This window comes from Heloderma suspectum, chromosome 2, assembly GCF_057233095.1.
Source record: "Heloderma suspectum isolate Gila_16-S chromosome 2, 16-S_ref, whole genome shotgun sequence".
NCBI classification, from domain to species: domain Eukaryota; kingdom Metazoa; phylum Chordata; class Lepidosauria; order Squamata; family Helodermatidae; genus Heloderma; species Heloderma suspectum.
The window spans coordinates 219,384,678-219,392,455 of NC_139459.1; the positions used below are offsets into that span (position 1 = coordinate 219,384,678).

The window sequence follows — 7,778 nt, forward strand, 5'->3', positions numbered from 1 at the left end:
GTAAGTGTGCCGAGGGTTGCAGACTTACAGCACGATCTTATGTCTACTCAGAACTACATTTTAGCTTTCCTCTAGGGGCTGCAAGGAAACAGTACAGCACAAGTTAAGAGATGAAAACAAGACTCCCCCTGCCCTGCACCTTTGCACACATGACAGGGAGGGAGGGGCTCCTTTGATTCCCTCCACCTTCAAAGTCACTAGAAGGGCTTCCGAGGTCTGGCTGCGGAGGAGTGGAGGGCAGAGCCATCAATCATGTTACAGGAACCAATCATCAGCCTTCTGTCCTGATTTTTCCTTGCAGCCATGAAAAGGTATAGCAAAGTGCCTGTATACAGGGCCAGTCTAAATCCCAGGAAGAATTCAGAATCAAAAGGATTGTTTTGTAGTGGGATAAAATGCCAGGTGTGAAGACAACCTAAGTGAGTGTCCCGAGGAGGGGGTTCCAGCATAAACTGACTTCCTCTTTCTTGAAGCCCCTTTGTTCTGAGAGGGCATGTGCTTGCCTTCATTTTGGAAATGGGATGAACAAAAGAACTATTTTCTGAAACCAAGTATGGTTAGGAGGACCCTCCAGGACAAATGACATCATGGCCCAGGGGAAGTGTAGAAAGTCTGCAGTTATATGGATGTCATTTTTTAAGTTGTGTTACTTTTTTTTACTTGTAATGCATGCAAATCCTGGTTTCTTTAAATATACTGCAGTTTTACTTTTTAATTATACATCTGTGGCATGTGTGTTTCCCTTCTACATACCTGTCAAAAGCTGGGTCAACTATCTGCACCAATCTGCATTTTTTTTTTTTAAGGATCAGGCATCCTAATTTCCTGGAAAAGCTAGATGGTGGGAGTGAATGGTTTTTAAATATAATCTTTGGAGTCCTTTAAACCCCAAAATTGTCACTCATGTCTCTTTCCAGTTTGTTACATGTTACCTCACCCATTGTTTTTTTTTCTTTTGGCCTGGTTCAAGGGAAGTGGGATCATGCACACACTTTCCCACTGTTGACCTCCATTTTTTTTTTGTTTTGACACAATGCTGAAGTTGATTCTAGTTCCCAATTACTTTATTTGCTTCAATGTTCAAAACGACCCCAGGTTGTATATCTCTGTGATTGGAGGGCTGTCTGCTTCAAGATAAACAATCTTTCTCTCCCATAGCAACTGTAACTTTTGCGCAATGTGCATTAATGCATGCTGACCCCAGGTGACAATAACTTGGATCCAGAATCTTCATTCCGCCAGTGGAAGGACACCGCTTGCAGAATGGGACTTCTGCATGCTCTCTTCCCCCTGCAGCCCCACCCTACCCTGCACATCTTCCAGATCTCCTCCAGATGGATCCCCCAACCCTTGCAAAGAGCAGAAAATTAAAGCAACTAGGTAATGTCGCTTTAGGACTGAGGTATGAAGGTCTTATTGAAGTTGATCTAGTCACTGCCATTTTCTCAGACTGGAAATGTAAGGCTTTAAAGCACTTACGTTATCTCCCTTTCCTTTCCTTTCCTTTCCTTTCCTTTCCTTTCCTTTCCTTTCCTTTCCTTTCCTTTCCTTTCCCCTCACTCCCTCCCACCCAAACACTTGTCTGGGCAGGCATGCTTTAAAGGCAAATGTTAGGCCAGAAGTAGGGAACCTGTGTTCCTTCAGATGTTGTTGGGCTCCAACTCCCATTATTATTATTTATTTCATTTCTATATCACCCAATAGCTGAAGCTCTCTGGGTGGTTCACAAAAATTAAAACCAAAAAGTACACAGTAAAACACTATAAAATATAAAAACGTTAGAAACCACAATATAACAATACAACCAGAATAAAACCAGAGTAAAAGCTAGCTGTTCAAAGTTCAGTAAACTAGATGAGAGGTTACCAGGGCATGGATAACTGCAGCTAGGCTATCTCTGTCCAGATAAGGACATAGCTGGTATAAATATTAGTGTTTATGATGTTTAGGGAGCAATCCCATGGCCGCTAGACAATGGCTAGACAGCCATAGGATATGCTGTTTTCCAGGAACCAACCTGCATGTCTATTCAAGGATGATGGGAGCTGTATTCCAACAACATCTGGAAGAGCACGTTTCCCACCTCTGTTTTATGCCATGCTCTTTGCCATCTCATTCTTCTTTTTGTTTTGCAGCCAAATTTGTCATGGGCATTTTCCTGTTGCTGGTTGCTAGCCTGCTTGAGAATTACCTGACAATGTCTCTGAAGACAAAGGAACCTCCTCTTTGTTTTCTCAAATGTGAGAGACTCCTTTGTTTTAAGAGGAAGAGGAAAACATCTGACAATCCTGATCCTCATCCTGATCAGTACTTACAAAAAAACAAGCTCTTTATTGTGCAGCAAATAACCCATACATCCTCTGTGGCTGTAATTTGGTGTTTTATTCCTCTCTCTCACCAAAGTTCAGGCCAACCTTTGAAGGGTCTTTTTCCTTTGGAGCAATGAGCACAAGAAGCTGACACAATATTTGAAGGAATTTTTAAAAAATGTATGTATATACAACTGAGAGAGAACAGCAGCTAGCAGTTTGTGTGTGGGGGGCGGGTGTGTGTGAGAGAGAGAGAAAGAGAGAGAGAGAGAGAGAGAATATGCTTTAAAATTAAAAGTGTATCCCATGCTGCTGGGCTAAAAGGGGAAGATCCTGGGACTGAAAAGATTGAAGGCCATTGTGTCAGAGAATCCGTAATTAATGTATCTTCCCCCTTTTGCTATTTTGCTATTTCTTGTTGAAGGGAAAACATTCATAAATGTTGAAGGTATTTTCCCCCAGTATTCCTTCTTTGCAAAGTGATGTGAGCATTAGCTCCCTGGATGTGTTATTTGTCTAAAGCCATTTATTGGAGCTCAGACTAGGGTGTCACCCTGACTTGATAGGCAGCATTCAGGACCTAAGAGCTTTTCTACATGAAGCCGTTAATTCGCTGCATTTACTTTCCGTTTCATCACAGAATTGAGATCCAAGCCCTAAATGAGGAGGCTTTGCTTTCCTGCTTTTCTGCTACATAACCTCTAGGTGGCACTGTGGTATAGCAGAATAGCACAAATACACAAGTAGAAACAGTGTTTTCTTTCCGCCATCAGAAATAATACCCTTTTCTCTGCTCTAAAAAAACCTCACCAAAAGTACTGTTTACAAACAGAAGTGAAACTGGAGGGTCATGACATTGTCTAAAGAACCTGTAAACAACCGTGAGTAGAGAATGATAAGCACACAATAAATGCTTCATGTAGAAAAGCTCTAAATCTCTTCCATTCAAGAATTAAGACATTTGCATGGTTTTATGAAGGAAATGTTAAAAGAGCATTTGGCTGAAGCAGTTTGAATTTTGCTAGTGGCAGCACCAGATTTATGGGGACCCTCAGGCAAGATGCTTTCATTCCCACCCACCCCCACTAAAATCTGAGGTCCAGCCCTAAATATGCCCACCCCACACAGCACTACAGCTGAGGTCAGGTGAGGGAACAAGTGAGTGGCAGCGGCTGCTGCTGTTCCTCCTCCTCTTCTTCCTTGTTGCACCTCCACCTACTTGTTATTCACCTGCCCACTCCTTCTGGATAGGATGGCCACTTTTGAATTGCCAAAAAAATAGGACATGCATCACCCCAAAAGATGACAAAAGAAGATACTGATTTGCATAACACTTGAAATAATTATGATAATTTAAATAGAAATACAGTACATCTCACTCTAGTGGGAAGACTGTGACCAGGTGACCTGTGTGTGCCTTGCTCAGTTTTCTGTCTGGATGCCATCAGTGGGCAATTTCAAGGCCCAGGTCTCCCTTCTGATGGTTCTTTCACTTCAAACCAGACTTGGAGTGGAAGCTCTTCAAATAGAGGACACTTTCAAAATGGAGGGCAGTCCTCTGGCAGCCCGTCAAATGGAGGACTGTCCTCTGCAAAAGAGGTCACATGGCCACCCTACCTCTGGACCAGAAGGAGAGGGCAAGTGAATTAATGGAGAGCACTGGTAAGGAGAAGGAGAAGCAGAAGGGATTCCAGATGACAGTTGGACCCCTGCCAAGGAGTGAGTGCCAGCTGGTGCCCAACAACACCAAACATTAACACCATCCATGGATTTTGCTGTGTTGAAAGCTGGCTGGGAAATGAGAGTGGGACTGAATAGGTGTTGCTGTAAAACGACCTTATAGAATCCCAAATACCTGCCCAACCCATACATTCAGATATAAATATATAGTAAGTTACTATTAGTGAACATTATTTATTATTAAAACACCATTATTTATTATTTAAACTTTTTTTTTATTCCACTCTTCATCTAACAAGACTTCTAGAGCAGCTTACCTAAGAATAATAATATATCATTAAAAGAGTAAAAATAGCCGATTTATTGGTGGCAAAGGTGATAGTTTGCGTCTTCGTTCTGTCCTGCTCACAGAGCAATTGGTCCGAATGCTGCTAGGAACAAACTCAGCGCCAGCTCCGGGTTTCTGAGGGCCCTTGGGCCAGACCCCCGGCCTCCCTCAGTGAGTCAGCTTTCTCACTGACAGTGTCAGCAGCTCCTATTGCTCCTCCTCCTCCTCCTAATCACTGCTACTATTGGCTTGCTTAAGAGGCGGAGAGGCAGTGAGCAAATAGACAGAGGCATCTAGTGCTCCTCCTTCCCTCTCAACACCACCATTTTCTGGGCCAGAGTGAGAAGCAGGTGAACAAGCAGGTTGCCATGGCGAACAGGAGGAGCAACTCCAGGGGGATCTTGTCAGTGGGCCCGTGCTGGGATGTGGGCCCTCAGCAGGTGCCCAACCATGCCTACCCTGGGCAAACTGCAGATTAAAAAGGTAAAGGTGTCCCCAGCCAGTCGTGTCCGACTCTAGGGGGTGGTGCTCATCTCCATTTCTAAGCTGAAGAGCCAGCGCTATCCGAAGACGCTTCCGTGGTCATGTGGCTGGCATGGCTGAACACCGAGGTGCACGGAACACTGTTACCTTTCCCGCCGAGGCGGTACCTATTTATCTACTTGCAATTTCTTGCTTTCGAACTGCTAGGTTGGCAGGAGCTGGGACTGAAGCCGGGAGCTCACTCTGTCACGCAGCACTCGGGTCAGAAATTGCTGTGCCGACCTTCCGGTCTGCAGTTCAGCATCTTAACTACTAAGCCACCGTGGCCCCTACAAACTGCAGATTACAGATACACATTTGCAAAGAAGCCCTGACTTCTATAAATGAGAACATCTTGGAATGCTGTAATTTTGAGTGAATTTGAATGAATTTTAAGCAGCTGAGTTGTTGAGCTTAAAGCTAGTATTGAAATGCCTTATGAAAACAGTCACCATGTATCGGTGAGCCATCTGGACCAGCGACATCGTTACATCTTGCCCAAGTTTACCTCCCACTCTGCCAATAAGAATTTGCAATGATATGTGCTTCTTTGTATCCTAGAAGAGATGGTGCCTAAGCAGGAAGAGCCCAGTGGTCATACCCTGGCAGGCAAAAGATGTGGAGAAAAAGAGGCCTATGCGTTTCTCAGAAGCATCTGCAATGAAGTGAAACTAATGAGAGAACAACTGTCTGCTGAGAGAAGTCAAGTTCCTACTAATGCAAAATGGAATGGGTTTGTGCTCTGTGTGGAGAAGCTGTTTTGCTACACTCGGCTGTTTTGCTACACTCGGCTGTTTTTCTCAATATTGTTTATAACATACATTATTCTGAAACGGAAGGAGTATAATGTGACTCCCTGTTCCTTGCAAATGAAATGTGGCTAGATGTAACAGCAAGGAATTAAAACACATATATATCCTGCCCTTTCCTCCTAGAAGTTCAAGGGGGCATACATGGATCTCCCCCCACCTCACAACAACCCTGTGAGGTAGATGAGGCTGAGAGATAGTAGCTGGCCCAAAATCATCCAGTGAGCTTCATGGCTGAGTGAGAGAAATTCAAACCTGGATCTTCCCATTCCTAGACTAATATACCACACTGGGATTTCCTTTGTGTTTACACATCCATATTAATTGTAATCTCTGGTCAAACACATTTTCAGGGTTTTGAAACGGTACAAAACCCTACAAAACCTGTTTGCCTGAGGTAAAAGTGGGTGAATCTACATACATATAACACCACCTTCAACTATTTGGAAAAACTTGTCTATCTCCAGCCTTAATTAAGATCTTGTACTTCGTAGGATATGCAGCGCAGAATGTACAAACAGAGCAGAATATTATCAACTTAATTTTCTATGGAAATTTAAAGCATGGCAATATGAACTCTCTCTCTGATTTTGCTCTTAGCAATGTATAATAAGGAAAGCATGGATGCAAATATTAAAATATCTATCTTTTCATGACTTTACTTTAATCAAGTGATGGAGACTGCATGATCAGGCAGAGAATCCTAAACCTTCCTCTTTGGGCTTTTTTAAAGTTGTCAGATATGCAAGGGGAGCTGGGGAAGGCCTCATGGGGGTCCTATGGACAGGAGACCCTCTGTGCTTTGTGGGGGAAAGGATGAAGAGAGAATGGATGCTTCCAAATGGAGGGCTCCTAGTGCTAACACTCAGAAGGCATTCTGCAGTTATTACATCATTTTTTCCTTAACAGATCTTTTTTCTGATAAGAAAAAAGATGGATAAAATGGTGGGAAAACAGCAGGACTACAAACAGAAGAGGACAAGGGCTAAACCTCCCATAAAATTCTATGAATGAGGCAGTGCAATTGCACAGTAAATGCCTCATCTGGAAGCACCTAATTATTCCTAATTAAAACACACATGAATAGCCAGCTAGCTAAACACTCAATCCTCATGTTCACATAGAAGCATGATTTCTAATGTACCACTCTCATTCATGTCAATGAGGGATTCAAACTGAATCTGAACTTGAACCAAAAACTGGAATGGGCTTTTCCACCCTATCCCCCATTGAACTAGACCAGAGCCTGACCCATTATCCAAAAGTCTATGTTCAACTTGAACTTGAACAAGACCAAGGGGGGGTGGGGGTGGGAATCAGGTTACCCGTTCAGAGTAAGAGCATTTTTACACGAGGCATTTATTGTGCACTCAGTTTTATCACAGATTGAGATCCAAACACTACACAAAGAGCATTTCCTTTCCTGCTTTTCCACTATATAACCTCTAGGTGGCACTGTAGTATAATGGCATAGTGCAAAGATTAAGTGAAAAAAGTGGTTTCTTTCAATTTCACAACTTAATGCCACATTTTACCTGCTCTAAAAAAACTTGCGGAAAGTTCTCATTAGACACAGACGTGAAACTGGAGAGTCACGATAAAGGATCTGTAAAGAACTGTGAGTATGGAATGACGAGTGCTTGATAAATGCTTTGTATAGAAAAGCCCATTATTTTTAAAATCAAAAGAAAATCATTTCTTACTTGTGTAATTGTGTTATTCTTCTATAACACAGCGCCACCTAGAGGAAAAGCTCTCCTTTCCTAGCAGAAAAGCAGGAAAGGAAAAGCTCTTTGTGTAGAGCTCGGATCTCAATTCTGCCATGAAACCAAAAGTAGATACAGCGGATTAACAGCCTCAGGTAGAAAAGCTCTTAAGGGAGTGATCCTATGGCCGCTAGACAGCAGCTAGGGGGCCATAGGATATCTGGTTTTCCGGGAACCGACCTTGGAGCCTGTGCAGCACGGAACTGAGGCAGCACGGAACACTCCCATGCTCTGCACTTGCAAGAGGAGTATGGAGCAGCTGAAAAGGGGTGTTCCAGAGTGTGTTTTGGGACAGGGAGGGCGGAAATGCCTGTATGACATATCCAATGTGTCGTACATCAGTCTCCTTCCCCGCTCTGTCCTC

General features: G+C 43.3%; 1 long non-coding RNA gene across 1 annotated transcript; it reads left to right on the forward strand.

Moving 5' to 3' along the window:
* The first annotated feature begins 293 nt into the window (after nucleotides 1-293).
* On the forward strand, nucleotides 294-6,313 carry LOC146354048 (uncharacterized). The gene is made up of 3 exons (XR_014788278.1): nucleotides 294-419; nucleotides 1,159-1,380; nucleotides 5,401-6,313. It is a non-coding gene; the product is annotated as an uncharacterized LOC146354048 (long non-coding RNA).
* Nucleotides 6,314-7,778: the final 1,465 nt, after the last annotated feature.